The sequence below is a fragment of the Magnolia sinica genome, chromosome 9 (assembly GCF_029962835.1).
Source record: "Magnolia sinica isolate HGM2019 chromosome 9, MsV1, whole genome shotgun sequence".
In the NCBI taxonomy this organism is placed as follows: domain Eukaryota; kingdom Viridiplantae; phylum Streptophyta; class Magnoliopsida; order Magnoliales; family Magnoliaceae; genus Magnolia; species Magnolia sinica.
Genome location: NC_080581.1, coordinates 35,079,356 through 35,100,910, shown reverse-complemented (window position 1 = coordinate 35,100,910; position 21,555 = coordinate 35,079,356). Strand labels below are relative to the sequence as shown.

General features: G+C 38.1%; 1 pseudogene; it reads right to left on the bottom strand.

Annotated features, from left to right (window-relative positions):
- The window catches only part of LOC131254953 (uncharacterized), a 30,813-nt pseudogene extending 11,823 nt beyond the window's left edge, over positions 1-18,990 (bottom strand).
- Between the last annotated feature and the right edge of the window lie 2,565 nt (positions 18,991-21,555).

The window sequence follows — 21,555 nt, the reverse complement described above, 5'->3', positions numbered from 1 at the left end:
AAATGAATTTTCAAATTTTCAAAAAAATGGCCGAAATAAATGCGTAAATAGAAAAAATATAAAAAAATATAAAATGGCACCCCAAATCTGTACAATGCACATTAATATGTTCTACTATGATTAATACATCATATGGCATCATTAAAACAGCAAAAGAATCATTAAAAAATGATTTTTTGAATTTTCAAAAAAAGAGCCAAAATAAATGCGTAAATAGAAATATATATATATATATATATATATATATATATATATATATATATATATATAATATAAAATGGCACCCCAAATCTGTAAAATGCACATTAACATGTTCTACTATGATTAACACATCAAATGGCATGATTAAAATAGCAAAACAACCATTAAAAATTGATTTTTCAAATTTAAAAAAAGGGGCCAAAATTCATGCATAAATAGAAAAAAATATAAAAAAAATTATTAAATGGCACCCCAAATTTGTAAAATGCACATTAACATATTCTACTATGATTAACACATCATATGGCATGATTAAAACAACAAAACATATTTTAAAAAAGTATAAATACCTATTTTTGATGAATTTCTGAAAAATGGCCCACCGAGCTTTGATTCAAGAAAATCAGTAATATAATATGTTTTTATCTCAAATACCTAGCTAAGGTTGGTCAAAATTAGTAGTAGAAGGAGTGAAAAATAGTTTGGAAGCAAGAGGTTTCAAAAAAACAGCAAAAACAGATCTTAAAATGAAAAAAAAATGTTACTGTAACGGGCCCATATCGGCCGATACGGGTATAAAATCAGGTAACGGCTGATACAACCCCGAAACGCGTAATGGTTCCCACCATTACCGTTACGTATCGGCCATTATGGCTAACACGTAACCGTTTTAGCACACCATGATTGAAAGAAGGAAGCTAATAAATGGGATAATTAGAGCAGGTGACAATGAGTGTGTAGCACAACTCAGAATGAACAAAGCCACATTCTTCAACCTATGCTCGTTTCTCAGGGATAGAAATCTTCTTCCAGATGGGAAACATGTATCTATGAAGGAATAACTTATCATGTTCCTTCACACGATAGGGCATAATGTTAGAAACCGTGTCATCGGGCATCGGTTTATAAGATCTAGAGAAACAGTGAGCTAATATTTTAGTAAAGCGGTTAATGCTATTGTCAAACTATATCCAAAATTTGTGAAACTCCCATGTGCGGAAACACCAATCGAGATCATAGCCAATCCCAATTGCAGCACGTACTTTCAAGTATGCTCAATTGTAATCGCATTATGCAATGTCCACTCATGTTATAAGTTTATACTATTTTTTTCCTGATAATTCAAGGTGAAATTAGGACTGCATTGGTGCAATTGATGGGACCCATGTACCCGCCTATGTGCCGACCTTAAAAAGTGCAACCTACCGTAGCAGGAAAGGGGTCCTCTCTCAGAACGTAATGGGCGCATGTACATTTGACATGAAGTTCGTATATGTGCTCGCCGGATGGGAGGGATCAGCCTCTAACCCACGTGTCTTACACAGTGGTTTGACACATTCCATCGATCGCTTTACTATCCCCGAGGGTACTTCGTGTATATTTGTTTGATAACCAATTGATAATATGATTTCTCATGAAATTAGATTGATAATTCCTCGTAATTAATTGTAGGTAAGTATTACGTAGTTGATGCTGGTTATACTCATTCTCCTGGATTTATGGCTCCTTACCACGGTGTACGGTACCACCTCAATGAATACCGCACGGGCCGCAATCCTTCCAACAAGAAAGAACTATTCAACTACAGGCATACTCAATTACGAAACGTTATAGAGAGAATTTTTAGAGTATTGAAAGCTCACTTTCCAATCTTTAAATCAGCTCCACCATACAACCTTCTAACACAAGTGAAGATAGTCATCGCATGTTGTGTCTTACATGACTTTATCTGTTTATCTGGAGGAGATGGATTGGTAAAAGATGAATTCGCATCTACAGATGTAACGGAGAGTATAGATCTATCACCATACGAGATTAATGTGACACAACGTGAAAAGAACAAATGGGCGACATATCAAGATAATATTGCAAACCGGATCCCGAATAGCCCGATCTTTATTTCAACCGATCTACCGGGTCATTACCTCTATAGAATATATAGTCGGCCCACTTCTAGCCGTTTAAGCGATTATGCCTGTTCTAGCCCTACCATCCACCCCTATCAATGTTTCATTGAGAAATCCTCTTATGTGATGTGGAATGAATCTCATCCTGTGAGTCGTAGCATTTGATATTCGAATTGTAATTTGTCATTTTGTGGTAGGTAATATCATCACATGATTGTACTTCGTTGCCTACAGGCATGTGTTTTTACCATCATTTTTGGATGTTTGTAAGAAGACGATCCTCTTCGATGTGCTCTTCCCCACTGTAGTTAGCTAGTTATTTCACATTTTGTTCTATGTTGTCACTACAGTGTCTTCAAACTCTGGGAACGTAAACTAAAACAAGTTTAGTTCCTTGTTTAGGAAGAGGAATTGCGGGCGGGTATAATAACTAGTCTACTATTAATATAGTCCGCCCTTATTCAATTCCTCATAGGATTCAGAATTGTGGGCGGGTATAACTGCTTTCAACTCATAGTTACACCTTTAAACTACTTTTAACTCATAAGTACAACTTTAAAACAAGAGAGTGTTAGTGTTCAGTACACCTCTGTTTATTAAAGAAATCTATGAAGAAATTACCTCTTTTATTTTATACTCTTAAACCTCCTATACCTAGTCCCCTCAGTCGTCGGGTGGCTATGTTCACAATCGGCAAAGCCTTAGACACAAGAACGAACTCCCGCTCGGGCTTCTCCTCCCGGGAAGCCCTTCGCTCTGGTTCTTTACATTGGGTTGCTCACTCACTCCGTCTTATGCTCACCCTCTTCGTTTTTAGACTACGATGGTGAGCTATGACTTTGTTCGCTCTCAACGAGTCATAGCAATTTAATTTGTCTAAAAACAGTTGTAACTAAGCACATACGCTCCTACTCGCATGCGCACACGCGTAAAGCTACTAGCTTCCTCTAATCTTTATATCATCTTATGTATCTGTGTATTATATTTCGGCTTTGTTAAATTATTGTATTCACATGACTTACATGCAAGGTTGTACACGTTAGACTAAATATGTTCATTGTACTATTTATAGATAATTGAAGTTACTAGTGACGAGGAAATGTCACCGAATAGGCGAGACAACCAGTCTACCCCAACGAAACAATCTGGGCAAGACCCGTGTCACACCATGAAGGACACCACAGAAATATAAATAAAAATCGCTTGAAGAAAACTTTATGTCTAGTGGTGTAATGCGCTGGACCAATGAAATGGATGACTGCCTTATCGATACGTTGATGGATGTTGTTGCAATGGTCGCAAGAGTGCCAACGGATTTAAAAAGGAAACTTATAAAACGGTCGTGGAAACTGTCAGGAGTGCACTAGGGATATCAGTTCAGGAGAAACATGTTGGTAATCGCCTCCAAACATTGAAGATGTTGTATTTTGAGGTTCGGGACACCCTGAAAGCCAGTGGGTTTGGATGGGATGATGACAAAAAGCTAATAACTACACCAGATTTCGTCTGGGAGGATTACATACGGGTGAGATTAATAATTTCATTTAAACTTTTGCACGACTTCAGCACAATGTTTCCCTTTAAAATTGTCCAAATCTCACCGATAGTTGTTTACTAATTAACATTTTTCTTCGTTGTTTTCAATGTCACATCCCTACGCGCAACATGTTCGGGGGAAAGCAGTGTGAAGGTACGATGACCTCACGTACTTATTTGAAAATGACTGAGCTACTAGATTGCATGCTTCAACATGAAATATGCATAGTACTATGCGTTAGGTCTCAGGATCCCAATATTACACTGACAACATCAATTGATCTGAATGACAATATACTTGTGTTGTTGAGTGACGATATAAGGGACAGTGGACCTAACATCCAATGATCGTTTCAAAGTCATGATCGTACTCATATTGCAAACCGTTGTCCGAATCTCGATGGGAACAACTCCGTGAACATAGGTAGCACATACAATTCTAAGAAGAGAGCCAGAATAGATCGCCCTTGCGACATCATTAGCAAAGGAATGAGTGACGTTGTAGAAGCTGTCAAGTCACTAGGTATAACCATACACAAAGGGAAGGACATCATACGTATGGAGCAGATTGTACCTACTCTAGAGCAGATTGAAGGCCTCACAGCTCACGACATCCTATGCGTAACAAGGATCCTGTCAAAAGATGAACAACAATATGCCTCATTCCTTTCTCTTCCTGAGCATAGGAGGTTGGACTTTGTGTCGATGTTGCTTGCACCAGATCAGTCTTCTGACTAATCGCAGTACCCTCCCTGCATTCGTCGGGTTTATGTTTGATATGGTGGTCAGCCATTTGGTTTTTTGGACAATACTTTTTGGTTTTCTACTGCTAGTTTAGTTTACCAGATGTTGATATGTGGGTAATTTTGGATGATATCATACCTGATTTTTTTGGATGCTGATGTTAAATTAATGCTTAATCATTCAATGTATTTCAACTTGCATTAGCTGCTTTTAATATCCTGGAATATTGCATGTTTGATGTTGACTATGATGGTTATATGTACACGATGTACAGGATAACTACACAGGTATTTCAATCTGTGGTTCCGGTCTTTAGGTACGATGTCATCTTTACAACAACTGATTTCTGCTATAGTTGGATACAAATTTTGATTCTTTATATTAATATGTTCCATTAGTAATACCATCTATTTGATGATGTAAGCATAATTTTGTTATATGTGCAGATGAGTAAGAAGATATATATTGTTTTCAATGGACGGAGACCTGGGATCTATTATACCTGGGAAGAGTGTCGGGACTAGGTTGAGGGCTATTCAATGGCCCGCTTCCGTGGTTACAAATCTATGTCCGAGGCTTTCTTTCATTGGACAACTTATTACAAGTCTTTGGAGCGTACAAATGCACCTGTACGGGAAAACAAGGACGATCAGGACAATCTTATGTCGAACAGTGGACTGCATTCCGCTACCAATTACATGATCCCTCCAACGACTGCCCCAGCACCATCCTGTTTCTGTCCATTCACCGATTACAATGGAAAACAGCAAGAAGCTGTGGAAGAAACGCTGCAGTCACTTGTGACACTCATTAGGATAATCTTTGCTTGCCTGGTTTTTATCCTCACCATTTAAGTCATGTATGGGCGCTAACTTCATTGGCCGGATTGATATCGACTTAGTAGTATTAGTTTTTATTTTATTTTACCTGCTTAAATAATACTATTTTGGACTTGAACTAGGACATTGAAAATGCATCCGTATGTCTATAGGGAGGACTATGTTGACTCTTTTTTGGACATTGAATTTGTGGCTACCGTGACTTTTTTATTGTAGCTACAGTGGTCATTTAAGTAGCTTTTTGATTGTAGATGTTTAAAAAGTTATGTTTTGGAGTTGATTTTGGATTAGGTGTGATGCAGGACTCACCCAAGCTGGTGGGGACCACCTTGATATATTTATTCTGCATCCACGCCGTTCATCCATTTTTCCAAATCATTTTAGGGCACTATCTCAAAAATGAGGTAGTTTCAATTATCAAGTGGACCATACAGTAGGAAATTGTGGTGATTGACCATTAATGGGTCACAAAAGATTTGTTTCAAGCTGATATTTGTTTTTTTCCTTCATCCAGGCTTACGCGACCTTATCAACAGATTGTATAGAAAATAAACACCACAGAAATCTAATAGTTACGCCCTAAGAAGTTTTTAAATTGTGGGGCGTTCAATCACTACCTCAGATCTTCAAAAATTCTAGAACTTCAGAGAAATCCCTTCAATCCTCTCCTTCAGGATATGCAGAATCGACTCGTTTGAGAGTTAGAAGTAAAATTCAAAAAAGATAAAACCCACCAAAACAAAAATGCCCCAAATGCTCAAAAACAGAACTGAAAATGGTGTCAAGAAAGACAACCTCAAATCTTGAAAATTTCCAGAACTTGAAAGAAAACTCCATTCAATCCTCTCATTCAGGAAAGCGAAGATGCTTCCCTTTTGGCATTGGCATACCCTTCAACATTAAAACGCTCGGCGATACGGACGGACCTTTTCCTATAGAATGGTCTACCTGATAATTGAATCTGCTTCAGTTTTTAGATAATGTCATAAATTATTATGTAAAATTCAATGAACGGAGTGGATACAAAATACATACATCAAGGTGGGCCCACAGTAAGGGCCGCACCGTCCGGTCTTTCTGAAATGCGTCAGAAAGAGTGGATCCCACAGGTCAATGACCGCAATCCACCGATCTGCCAAGAGGGGCACACTACAATACAGCTCTCTAGTCAGGATTGCTGTTGAAATCAAACAGTGATTTGCAATTCTTGTAGAGCTGAGATGCTGGACACAATAACAACAAAACCGGATTAACGTGACTACTACACCGTTTACCCAAACACACGAATAGTGAATTACTATCTATTACACTGTCAAAATTCAGGAAAACAATCGTGGGAGAGCAGTCAACCGGAATACCAACAATCATTGCTAATACATGTAAAACGTAATTAATGACCTATTTACAGCCAACAACCGGGGTAATTGGAAAACCAAACAGGCCCTAAGTGCATCTTGTCCCATAAAATCCAACATCCCTCCCATCACTCCTGCCTCATAGAGGGTGTTGCAACAACTTGAAGAGTTCTTAGCCCATAAATGTCTTTCAGCCTTAAGATTTAGGTTGCGATGGAGGCCTATGTTAGGGTCAATTTGTCATAGTTCAATGTATCTTGCAATTTGTTCTTATTTCCTACAGTCCCAACCGATAATGGAAAAAAGGTGGTTATAACTCTTTTGCTAAGGTCTACTCTCCAATTTTCCCTCCCCAAAAATATGATAAAATGAGACCTCAAGCGAAGATACAAAAGATTGAATTTCACTCACAGCAAAGAAAAGTATAGTTCTTCTATAAGAGGAGTTTTGGTTGGATGAGTTTGAGAGTTGATGCTCTTAAGCAGTGTTCAAAATATCGGTATCGCACAATGTATCGCACCCTTGGGATACAGATATGTATTGGTTATCGCACGGGATATATCGTTTGTCTCGCATAGTTTATCGCACTTTTTGGAAAAGATGGGGAAACATTGGGAAAATGGTTGAATTTTTTAATGAAACTTTGGGGATTGTTAAAGAGGCCCTTAATACACACTTTTAAATCATAAAGTTTCAAAAAAAAAGTGTACATAATAGATTTCCTTTGTATAGGGTCCTAAGCTATGCGTTATCCGATTGAACTAAGACAACTATATTCAATATCAACCCCGTCCATCCGTTTTTCCATATCATTTCAGGACATTATCCAAAAAATAAAACAGATCTAATAATTAGGTAGAACATACCATAAGAAACAATGGTGATTGACTATTAATGGGCCACAAAAGTTTTGGATCAAGCTAATAATAGTTTTTTCTCTTCATTCAAACCATAAATTTATCTGGTAAAATGGATGGATGGAGTGGATAAAATACATGAATTATAGTGCGCCCACAAAGTTTACAAAGTACACTGCTCACTAGGGGATCCACTTCCCACCATACTGGGGGTGGGGCGCTAATCGTACACAGATTTCCTGCCAAGTTCCTTCGCTCAAAACCTAGGTGGGGCCCACTGTGATGTTTATAAGAAATCCACCTCGTCCATTCATTTTTTGAGATCATTTTAGCACTTGAGATCAAAAATGAGCAGGATCCAAGACTACAGTGGGCCACACTAAAGGAAAAGGTGGGTAGGAAAATTCCTTACCATTGAAACCTCCTTAGGTCGACAGTGATGTTAACATGCCATCCATACCGTTCATAACATTATTCCTACATGGATGAATTGAAAATACAAATATTAGTCTGATTCAAAACTTATGTGGCCCCACGAATATTTCAAGTGTGGATGTTCAATCCTCAGATTTTTGGCACACTTGAGTATTAGATCCTACTCATTTTTTATTTCATGTCCTAAAATGATCACACAAAACGGATGGATAGAGTGGATTCCTCACAAACATCGATGATAGGCCCCACTAAGGTTTCAAGCGCAGGAAGGCTTTGGCAGGAAATCCTAGTACTATGTCGACACTCCTCGACGTAAGTTGTACAAATATTTCAAAGTTACATGGCCCCACAATAATGTATTTATTATATCTACACCGTTCATGCATTTGGAGAGATCATTTTAGATCATGAACCCAAAAATGAGTCATATCCAAAGCTCAAGTGGACCACACCGCAAATAGTAGTGGGGGATTGATTCTCACCATTAATATATTCGAAGGGCCCACCATAATGTTTATTTTCCATCCAATCTGTTAATTAGGTCACACAGACCTGGATGAAGAGGAAAAATAAATATCATATTATCCAAAACTTTCGTGACCCCCAAAAGGGTTTCAATTGTAGACGTTCAATCTACCACTGCTGTTTGCATTGTGGTCCAATTAATCTTTGGATTTGTCTTATTTTTTGGCTCAAGCCTTCAGAAGAGCTCGCCAAATGGACGAACGGTCTGGATATAACACATAGCTTATGATGGGACCCACGGAACTTGGTGACATCAACACACAGTTAGGTGGTGTGCGTGGTACTGGATTTCAATAAAAAAAAGGGCCGCGGATTGGCTACTGACAGGTTGAGTAGCTACTAAATTGACATCACCAAGTTCCGTGGGCCCCACCATGACGTATGTTTTGTATCCACACCGTCCATCCATTTGAAGAGAACATTTTATGCCATGAACCTAAGAATGACTAAGATTCAAAGCTCCAATGGACCCCACCACAGAAAGCGGTAGAGAGAGTGACGCCCACCATTAAAAACTTCTGAGGGCCACAAAAGTTTTCGATTAAGCTGATATATATTTTTTTCCATTTTATAATATCTTTTTTAACTTATTAACGGGTTGGATCTCAAATAAACATCACGGTGGACCTTAAGAAGGTTTCAACGATGGATGTCACTTTCTCCACTGTTTTCTGTAGTGGGGTCCATTACAGATTTTTTTCTGCCTCGTTATTTGACTCATGTCCTAAAATGATATCTCCAAATGAATGGACTGTGTGGATATAACACATTCATCATGGTGGGACCCACGTAACTTGGTGACGTCACTTCAGTAGCGATCTCGTGACTCAACCTGCCAGTAGCTAATCCGCGTAAAAAAAAAGGCTCGAACGACCTTTACTTTTTAAGCAGAGAGGGTTCCGGAAGCCGGAACCCTAAAATTTCTCCCAAATTGGCGAAGATGTCTTGGTATTTCTCTCCAAAATCAGAGATTTTATTTGTGGAAACCTAGGAATGATGCTTCAATTCGAATGGCCCGCCAAATGGAACCTTCCGATCATGGCGATCTCTTCTACAGGTACCGAAATCCACCCTCTAATTTTTTTTTTCCCAATTTTTTCGAATGATGACGTCCGATATCGTCAAAATATCGTGCGATATCGACGATATATTGGCCGATATCTGGATTTTGGGTTTTTTGGTATCTTCCGGGGGTTATCGCGAGTGTATCGTCTCGCAGGGGTGCGATAACGATAATATCGGCCGATATATTGGCCGATAGTATCGATATTTCGAACACTGCTCTTAAGTATATTGATTTATTGGGAGAGTTCACGGTGGGACTGGTTTTTAGGAAAGTATAGTTCTCCTAGAATGTAGACTTCAGTTTTATCTAAAGAGAGTTTGGCATTATATGGAGAGCTTTTCCATCAATAGCAGAAACATTATAGCAGCTCCAACTCTTGTTACACCACTAGACCATCTCAAACTCATATTCATATGCAAATAATGATGACCATTGTCATATAGTGTTGCTTAGAGACAATGTTGGAAGCCAGAAAATTGCAACTTATATCCACTACACAGAGGCAATATTTTTAAATATTCTCTCTTATAAAAGGCAGAGTGATATGGTTTAACTAAAGAGAGCTTGGTGTTTTATATTGGGAGGCTTTTGTTATGAATGCTGTAAAAAGGAAAAAAATGTCTCAGTTTTCCATCAATAGTAGAAATTTTACAATAGCTTCGAACTCATCACACCACTAAGCCATCTCAAAATCATATTCATCATATGTATATAATGATGACCATCATGACATAGTTTTCTTTAGTTACAATGCAATCCCGAGTACTGGGCCAATATGGATATGATTAGTGTTCGAAATATCGGTATTGCGTTATGTATTCAAGGTATCCCATATCAGTATCGGTTGGCGTAATGGTGCCCTCCGATATCGATATGAATACGGGGGTGTATCGGCGATACGGGGGCATAACGACCCATAACGGTGCAAATTTTATTTTTTTTGCCAAAAAAATATGAAAAAATATGAATTAAATCCGAAATATTCTAAGCATTCCAAATATGCATTCATTTATAAATTGGAACATTTTTATGATGGTGTAATAGTCCACTCTTTGGTGAGAAGTTGTATCGAACTGTCTGATGAATTTATGAACCTGACAACCTGGATTTGACTGCAAAACTCATATATTTAATTTTCTAACTATCTACTATCAATGACAGATATATTAGAATGAATGTAATATGAAAATATCTTACATGTGCAGATGTTTGCAATTATTTTTCATAATTTATTCTATATTAAGTTATTAATAATTTAACATACCTGTGGTTGTGGCTGTGATTCCTGTCCTGTGACCTATCATCCTCAAGTCAAGAATTTTTTTATTTTTATTTTTTTTTAAAGAAAAAAAGGAAAAAAGTAGTAGTTTCTGATATACTCCCCTGCAACTTGATTAAGGATTACTTGATTGGTTGTCAGGGGAGATATTTTAAATACAATTCGTCAGTATCAAGTGTGTGCTTGGCTTCTTGCAATAATACTGCTATGAGCTGTCTGCCGCAAGCCTGCGAATACTTACCTTAATACAAATATATACTTACAATCATAAGTCACCACCAAAATGAAAATCTGCTTTTTTATGGTTGCTCGACCTCCACATCATCGTCATGGTCATCGTCATCATTAGGCTGAGGCTGTCCAATAGGTGGAGGTGCTGCATATCCATAATATCCAGTGCTAGAAGGAAATACTAGATCAACGAAACCAGAGGATGACTGATCCTGACTAGGCAATGACTCCGACCCTAAGTAAGGATATCCACCAGTGCCCGTCGAATAGCCATAATGGTGTCATACTCAGGCTATTGAGAATCTTGAGATTAAGAGTACGTCTGTTGTGATGAGTAACTTGGATTTGGATCTGGATATCTATAATCATATGGATATGGATCGGGAGGACTACTCCAACATGAATGTGATGGAACAAGCTCAGTATAACAACCATAATCATAATCCTGTTGGCTATAAGAATATGCATCATAATAACTAGGACCATAAGCCTGCTGATGCTCCGGACCTCCCGAACCCAGTGCACCACTAGACCTACCCTCCTCCTGCTGGCTTTATCATGATTCGGTACACTCATAAGTCTAACCTCGTGTACTACCTTGTCGATGTTCATCGGCATCGTGATCTGTAGACAGTTGTATGGTATGTTGAGCAACACCAGAAGTGCCAACACCAAGGGCAGGGGGGGTCATTATCACCATCATCCAACACGGTCATGCTACCACTGCTCGTACTCTTTTGTTGTTCTTGAGCTATACTTGGCATAAAAACTGCCCCTCTTACTGGGTCTAATACATCTGCACGACTCTCTTGTTGCGCTGTATGTATTACTGGGTCATCAATTTTCAATTCTTCACTATCATCTTCAATTTACTTTTCCCTTACTTCCAACTAAGGTAGAAGCGGGTCATCCTCATCATAAATAGTCTAAGTTTATTGGACAGTAGTCTGTGTCATTGGCGGCTATAATGCTCTTATGATGTCGTCGCATTCTTAGTTTTATATTGTAGTGCATAAAGACAAGTTTATCCAATGTCCTAGTCTGTAATCTATTCTTATTCTTTGAATAAATAAGCGCAAAACAACTCCAATTCCTTTCGCAGCTAGAGGAAGATGTTGTTTAGTTCAAAACTTTTACTGCAATTTTTTGGAGAGCCTTTGTACTCTCTCCGAAATTAATCCATCATTCGGCCGGTTGCAACCTAGATACTACATGTTGTGCAAGAGCATCTCCATAGCTACCCAGGCGATTTCCATATGTATCTAATTCATTCAACGCCTTTATTTGTAGATCTAAGTCATACTCTAATCTTTTTATCACATTCTTTAGCCCGACAAGAACTTTATCATCCGTAACAAATGATTGGGCATATCTGTACCTAGGATTTAGGTAGTAACCTGTTGCATGAAGATCGTGATAGAGTTGTCTTGTCCATCTCCTGTCGATCATCTTCCAATAAGACTCTCAGCTTCTACAATCACGTTGAATTGCCAACTTTGTCTTATCCATGGCAACTTCATCAGTTTCAACAAGACGAAGTACCCTCTTCTAATATTTATTGTCCCGTATGGTGTTCGCAACTTCAACCGGTGTCCCTAGTGTTTTCTGCCCATGTTGTGTTGAGCCAATCTCGGGAAGCGAACATCTCACTTAACTCTCCCTTATACTGGAATAAACTCTCTAATGCTATAAAGTTTGTTGCGAATCTAGTCACGGCAGGCCTCAACAACTCTCGTCCTTTTATGAACTTCCTCATTATTGCAACTACTTGATTATGGTTGTAAATAAACGTCGTCACTTCTCTTACCCTTTCGACCATTTCCTTAATATTCTTCTTCTTCCCAATATCTTCCAATATAAGATCAATACAATGGGTAGCACGTGGTGACAAAAAAAGATGCGGTCTCTTCCTCATCAACTTATGTTCTGCATGCTTAGATGATGCTTCATTATCTGTCATAATCTGCACTACATTCTCCTCTCCAATCTCTTCCACAACTTTATCCATTAGTCCAGTAATATAATTAGAATCTTTTGTTACATTTGAGGCATCAATTGACTAGTGGTATATAGTTCCTAAGTGGTAGTACACTATGAAGTTGATCATGCTGCGTCTGGTTGGGCTAGTCCAACCATCACACATGATCGTGCATCCTCTGACTTGCCATACAGGTTTAAAGGTAGCCACGTATGCTTTCACATCTGCATACTCTGCATCTATCCATTTCCCCCTAATCTCCTTAGCCATGGGAGCTTTTAGTCCTTCACCTGCTTCTGCTGCTGCATCAATTACCACCTGCCAATATGGAGAATTGGTCGCGTTGGGAGGTATGTTGGCATGTATAAATAATTTTGTTACTGCCCTACCTAACTTCTCAACGGAAGTTCTATTCCACATTTGTTTTATCTTCTTTTTTTTTAGTTGATTCTTTCCTAAACAGGATTGGATCAATAGAGGATCTCCTAGGCTCATTTACTTCTTCATTCAAATGTATAGGATCATCACGTAAAGATGTCTGTCGTCGGCTCCCAAATACATGTTGTAACCCACCAAACCTACCCCCCTGTATCACGTATTGACCCACTAGTGCCAAACACGCGGCGACGTTCCTCCTCTTCACGAGCTAGACGCAAGCTCTCTCCCCTAGCTATAGTTAATTCTCGATATGAATCTTCATCAGAATCAATAATATCTTCATCACGAACGTCCATATATTCAGGACCAAACACCTCCTATCGAGCTGCATCCAAAATCTCATCTTTCTTCTTTTGTCTAGCAACACGTTTACCCTTCGACTCATCCAGACTAGCTTGCATTAAAAGCATTCTCTTTCGGTACTTTAGTATATCACACAACTTGACCCTTTCGATGTGCCAAATGTTGTTTAAGACAGGTAATTCCACCAGTTACTAACCTATCATAATAGTTACACTTCATTTGGTGCCTACTATTACTAACCCTCTGACAATGTTGCCATCCAATATCCTCACTTGTTGGCCAGACCCAGACATTTCCTTAAGCTTAGGTAGATACTAGATATAAATTAGATATGACCTATGTTTATTTGATATTGTGAGTCTACTCGCTATTTTAAATTTACATACAGTTTCAGAAATCTAATCAATAAAGATGATTTTATGTTCTAAATCCTAAGAAGCTCCAAAACCTGTCCAATACAAGAAAATATAAACATAAAGTCACTAATTCGAAAATAGAAAAAAATTATAAAAAAATATAAAATGACAACAACAATCTATAAAATGCACATTAACATGTTCTAATATGATTAACACATCATATTCTACTATTAAAATAGCAAAACATTCAATAAAAAATGATTTTTTGATTTTTTTTTTTAAAGTCTTAGAGAAGATAGAAATTATATATATATATATATATATATATATATATATATATATATATATATATATATATATATATATATATATATAAAATGACAACAACAATCTATGAAATGCACACTAACATGTTCTAATATGATTAACGCAACATATTCTACCATTAAAACAGCAAAACATTCAATAAAAAATAATTTTTCGAATTTTTTAAAAAATGGCCGAAAATAGAAAAAAATTATAAAAAAATATAAAATGACATCAACAATATGTAAATGCACATTAACATGTTCTAATATGATTAACACATCATATTCTACCATTAAAATAACAAAACATTTAATAAAAAGTATAAATACCTATTTTTGAGGAATTTCTGAAAAATGGCCCACAGAGCTTCGAATCAAGAAAATCCTTCACATAAGTTGTTTTTATCTGTAATATCAAGCTAAGATTGGCCGAAAATAGCAATAGAATGATTTAGGAAGAGATTGGAAAAAAGAAGTTTTTTTTTAAAAAAAGGTGAAAAAACAGACCTTAAAAAGCAAAAAAAAAAATAAAAAATGACCATTTTCTGACCGTTACGCCCTGACCGTTACGAGGCAGTAATGGTCGTTACAGGACTGTTACTGCTACGAAATCGGGGATGTGACCGTTACGGCCCCGTATCGCGTAACGGTCACGGCCATTATTGTTACGTATCGGCTGATACAGCTGATACGTAATGGATTTGGGACCCCTTGTTTGGGATACATATACGTATCGGTTATCGCATGAGATATATTGGTTGTATCGCGTAATGTATCGTTATTGTCGGAATCATAGGAAACATTAGGAAATTGGTCGAATTTTTCAAGAAACTTTAGTGATTGTTAAAAAAGACATCAATACACACTAATAAATTAAAACAATACAAAAAACAAATGCACGCAATAGGTTTTCTTTGCATGGGTCCTAACCTATGCGTTGTCTAACTGAATTGATGCAAGTATATTCAAAGTCTATTCGTATGATTTATAAATGTAAGAAGACGAGTGGAAACACAAGCAACACATTCAAAAGCAAAAGAAGAATCGCTAGATTAGGTTACATGTTTGATTTTATGTTTGGACATAAAGATTGCAACTGATTTGCAAGAAATTGATTTTTTTTTTTTTTTTTTTTAAATTTCCTGCAACTCGACCCATTCCAAATCTTGAAATTTAAGCTCCCAATCCATGATTTTTCATCCAAAACATGAAAAATCACAAATTTGTAACAATTTGACACTGATTTAACATGATTTACAGAAAATAAAAATAAAAAATGCTCATCAGTTCGAACATGTAGGATATATCCTACTACTAGTGCGTTTCGTATCGCACAAGTGGGATACAAGATGTGTCGTGGGATATATTGGCCGATATCGTCGATACTTAAAGCACTGGATATGATATGGCCAACACGACTGTGGTTGTATCGTAATGGATATTTAAGACCATGCATAGGACCAACACTGCACAACTAGCATTCTAAATTAAAAAGAACAGTGCATTTTGGGATCAAACGGAGGAAGAGATTATTCAATTTCCAAATGCCAACTTGATCCAGTCGGTATGGTACCAAATGTTCCATTGCAAGAAAGATTCATGCTATGCCATGCCACTTCAGGACTGATGAGAAATCTATTCGTATATTGGATGTGGATGTTCCCAATTAAATAAATATGGGTCGTTCTAAATAAAATTTAGAGCACTCATCATCATGAAATTAACATAAAATCAATTATTATTATTATTATTTTTTAAAGGCCATTCCACCTGCAAATGAAACAGAGGCCGGCTCTCTAGCATCAGGTGAAGCATTGAACTCTGGATCGCCTTCATCAACATTGATGTCCATATGGAGGTACCTTCCATCTGCATAAGTATCCTGAAATATCATGCATAGAGCATCGTAGTCTGGTTGAGTTTGTCTTCTATAGTTACTTGCCTTGGGGTGTGTCTGCATGTAACATAACGTTAGGCACATGGTTTTCTTGTTTACTATAGTATATATCGCTACGTTAAGTATTGCAAAAGTACCATAACATAAGCATCCCAGACAGGATCCTCAGCAGTGACCATCTGTTTGTCTGGGTCCCAGCTAAAACCATTCTGATCAATAATGTCCATCAAGATCACCCACCGTCTCCGCAATGTCGTGTGTCGGTTTCTTAAAATATCTGTGTCAAGTTGAACGTTGAATCTTTGGTTCAACAATTCTTTCATCTTCTTCCAGGCAGGCTTGGTGAATGCTTGCTCCAGCTTGTTGACTTTTTGGATTTGATCCATCATAAGCTCAATGAAGTATCGCTCCATAGGCAGGGTCCATTTTGTTCTTGATCGTTCAGGCTCTGTTTGTTGCTCTTGATTTTCCATGCCTTTGTATCCAAGTCAAGAAAGTACATCAAACTCAAAAATACAAAAAAGGATTTCATTGTTAATTTTTGCATTGATTTTCTTTTAATTAGAGTCCCTGTCTTCTTAACAAAAAGGAAAAGAACAAAAAGTATTTTTTTTTTTTTTTAAAAAAAAAAAAAAAAAGAAGCTTATCTCACTTTTCAGACAGGCTGAAGGAAAAAGTACGACAGACATTCCCTTTCCAGTTCCAATTACGAAATACTACGCATAATCACAACAAATTAAAAGACAAAATAAAGTTAAGATGTTTATTTTTAGGGATGCACACAAATTAAAGAATAAAATGACACATTTGAAATGAAGATGACTTGGTGTTGATTAGTTCCCTGAAAGCCTAGTTTGAAGACTACAAAGACACCTAAGCTAGTGTAGCCACATGTCCCACCACTTTATTGGTTTTCAGAAACTCAATTGGGTTTTCTTTTCTTTTCTCTTCTTTTTTTGAGTGAAAGATGAGTTCTGAACATTGGATGGTAGGAAAAAGACAATAACATAATTTTATGTGCAAGTAATATAAATAAATCAATGAACCCTAAGCAAAGCCATTTGTCAACATTAACAACACAAGTAAATGTAACTAATATTTCTCATGCTACCTCTCCATCACCCATAAAGTGCTGTTTTTTTTTGTTTTTTGTTTTTTTTTTAAAATAAAAATAAAAATAAATGCAACATAACTCCTATGCGTGCGTACATACGTGCGTGTGCGAGTGCATGTGCATGTCTAGTTCTTCTAGGAGAGGGGTTTATGGTTGGATTAGCTTAAGAGTTGATGCTACAAGTATACAGAGTTTTGGAAGATGGCTTCTTGGACAGCCTGGTTTTCGATTGTTTCTGTGGGAGGAAATGTGATACCGTGACACGTAATTTTATTTTCTTCTTCTTTTCTCTCCTAGAAAAGGCAGATTCATGTGATTAGATGTAAAGAGAGTTTGGTGATATTTTGGAGAGTTTTTGTTATGTCATAAAAAGGAAGAGAAAAACATCTCACTTTTCTATCAATTGAAGAAATGTTACAACAGCTCTAAAGCTCTTTAGACCAATAAACCATCTCAGTGATCATATGCATACAATGATAATCATTGTGATGTAATCATAAATGTTGCAATCCTGAAAACTGCAACTTATACGCACACTATACACAGAACCAGCACCGAGCAACTAACATTCTAAATGTTACTGCTCCATAACCATCCTTACAAACATTTGTACCCCGCGTTAGTTCCACATACAGCATAACAGAAGTTCTAGAGTAAAGACAACCATGCATTTTGGGATCGCACAGAGTAAGATATTTTCCAAATGTAGATTCAATCCACTTAGTACCAAAAGTTCCATGATGAGAAAGATTCACGCTATGCCATGCCGCTTGAGGACTGATAAGAATTCCATTCAGATACTGAATGTGGCTGTTTTCAAATAAACAAATATGGGTTGTCCTAAATAAATTTTAGAGCACTCAACATGAAGTAATGAACATAAAATTGAGCATAAAAACTTATTCCACCTTTGAGTGAAACGGAAGCTAGTTCTCTAGCATCAGGTGAAGGAGTGAACTCCCGATCACCTTTATCAACATCGATGCCCGTACGGCCCGTCTGCATTGGTGTCCTGAAATATTAGGCATAGGGCATCGTAGTCTGGTTGAGTTTGCCTTCTATAGTTATCTGCCTTGGGGTGTATCTGCATATAACATTTGTTAGGTGCTTGATTTACTTATTACATCAAGGTTACTACATTAAGTACTGTGAACATACCATGATATAAGCATCCCAAACAGTATCCTCAGCGGTAATCATCTGTTTGTCTGGGTCCCAGCTAAAGCCACTCTGCTCAATAATGTCCTTCAGTATCCCACATTGTCTTCGAAGCGTCTTGTGCAGAATTTTTAAAATATCCTTGTCAAGTTGAAGGTTGAATCTTTGATTCAATAATGCTGTCATCTCTTTCCATGCAACCTTGGTGAGTGCTTGCTCTAGCTTGTTGCCTTTTTGGATCTGGTCCACCATAAACTCAATGAAGTACTGCTCCATAGGCGGTGTCCATTTTGTTCTTAACCGTTCAGGTTGTGTTTTTTGGTCTTGATTTTCCATACTTTTGTGCACAAGAAGACAAATACAACATCAAATTCTAATACAAAAGGGAGTTTTTTGTAGTTGTTGATTTTCGAACTCAATTTTTGTATCAATGAAATTCAGTTGTTGATACAACACACACACACACACACACACAAAAAGGAAAAAGAAATAGTCAGAAGACAACCTCAGTTTCCATTCAAAATACTAATCACAAATACAAAGCATATTTCAGCCAAGTAGGATAGACTCAAACTAGACTCAATAGTTCAGAAGCTAGAACACTTGACTCATTGTCGAGCCAAGTAGGATGGACTCAAACTCAACTGATTTTCTTTGGAAAGGGAAAGAAGGAAAGCACAAGTATCATCATATTTAATAGAGCTACGTTTGAGAGATTGAATCGAGAGAGAGAGAGGAGGCGGCGGGGGGGGGGGGGGGGGAGGGGGGATGCGTATAAGGGAAAGTAGAAGTTCCTAGGCAAGTGAGTAGTTGTTCAAGGTGTGGAAGACGTCATTGAAGGAAAATATGCGGAGTACCAAGTGGGACCCAGGTTTTTAATTGCACAATTTTAGTCTTTACTTTAGGTCCTGCTTGTTGGAAGCTTAAAAACAAGTTGATCTCATTTATGTATTAGAGAAATTGATCTCTAATACATAAGGAGTCCATGTTAATGTTAATTATGTATTAGGGATCAATATCTCTAACACAAAATTACCGTTAACTAAAATGAGATAAACTCATTTTTGGGCATCAACCAAACAGGGCCTCATGGAGATCTGTTTGTTGAATTTGGCCTGTTGATTTAATTTTATGTTGACTATCATTAAATATCATCATTGGAGCATTCAAAGATGTGACTCGGTATAATGATTGTTTCATAAATGATCTAAAGTGTGCCCCACTATTTGGATGTTTTAATTTGAGGTTGTCATACGCCACATGTAGAATTTATTAGTGCCCGCGTATCATTCATCAAACTCTGCCTAAGTATCAAAGCTTTTCTTAAGCCAAAAACCATCCGCCTGAGGATTATATCACAAGCCAAGCATCGTTTAAAATCGCCAGGACTTTTTTGTAAATTCCTCTTCTTGCAAAAATACTAACCCATTAAGAGACGCTTGTTATCTTTGTCTCCTTGGAAGTCAGCATTGGAAGCCATGAATCTAATCTCAGCATGCCTAGCTAAAATGGTAGGTAGATAATGCTGGATTTCCTCATCTTTTGAGGCCATGTCAACTTTAAAAGGAGAGAGAAACGGGCAATGTCAACTTCAAAAGGAGTAAGACGCCATCCAAAAGAGCATCATTGGTTGTCGGACACCCGGGGGGGGGGAGAGAGAGAGAGAGAGAGAGAGAGAGAGAGAGGGAGGGAGATTGTGGAGATTTTCACACCGGCTCAAATGGGGTGGCCTGTGGGATGCAGGGGCACACTTAAGGTGGGTGGCCCGTATAACCCATGGATTTGGGGGCCATAGAGGCAGGTGGCTCGTGTGAGGCAGAGCCCATGGAATTGGGGCCCATGAGGAGGGTTCGGCCGATGACCTAACCCATGAATTTGGGGCCTGAGCTATAAGATAAAGGGATTAATTCGTCACACTCTAATAGTTCGAGCTTTTAGAGCAAGTGGTTAATTGTCCTGCATCAAATTGGTATCAGAGCGAGAGGTCTCGTGTTCGAGACTCCTCACAGGGGGTGATTAATGCAGGGGCATTTTCACACCGGGCTCGAGTGGGGTGGCTTGTGGGATGCAGTGGCACACTCGGGGTGGGTGGTGGAGAATTTTAAATACACACACGTACATACGGTTTACACCTGTTTTTGGCACACCACTTGGACCAATGAGATGCCGCCTCATATCGACACTACGTGCTTAATAATGGACGAAATCTTACTAGCACCTCGAGAATATCTTTGCCTTGCCTCATTCGGTGGCACCTCACCTGCCAAAAGCAGAATGCGCAGAGCCATATGCACATATGCGGATAAGACGCCACGATGAATGACACGTAGCCCTAATACATGTGGCACATGTAACCAAGGCAACGTGCTCGACAAGACTATAAAAGACCCACCAAGAAAGGGATCTTATCACAAATCCGGATATGCTCGGTAAGGTCGTCTTTAACAATCCTTTTGAAATGGAAGATCCTCCCAAAGAGGATCGGTGCTCTCGCGACGATTACGAAGATTCGAAAAGCAGATCATTATCAAAGCAGATGGGAACCAAGGACATTATGATCGATTTGAGTCTTAGTGAGACTGATCATGTACATGGTGTGCCAACCGTTACACGTTATGGGGTCGTAAAGGTCATAATGGCCGTTATGGATAAAATGACCCATAAAGGCCGTTACAGATCCCGTAATGGCCCGTTACGTCCCCCGTAAAGGCTGATATAGGTTTTTCGGATTTTTTTAATAGAAAAAAAAAAGAGACCGTAACAGCTGTTACGGGGGCCGTAACGGCCGTTACAGCCCGTATCATAAAGGTAACAATGGTGGCCGTTACGGCCACCGTTACCGTTATGGAATAGCTTGATCATGTAAGATCCACGGTCACGCTGGCACGAGATTTGAAAACGGTTTATAACCTATGAAGATTTCTTTGGCTAGGCTAGGGTGATCAGAAAACAATTGAGTGTTGTGATTGCCAAAGATCATGGATCAACAAGGAAACCCAATAAGGGTTTCGCCACCTCCCAAAGC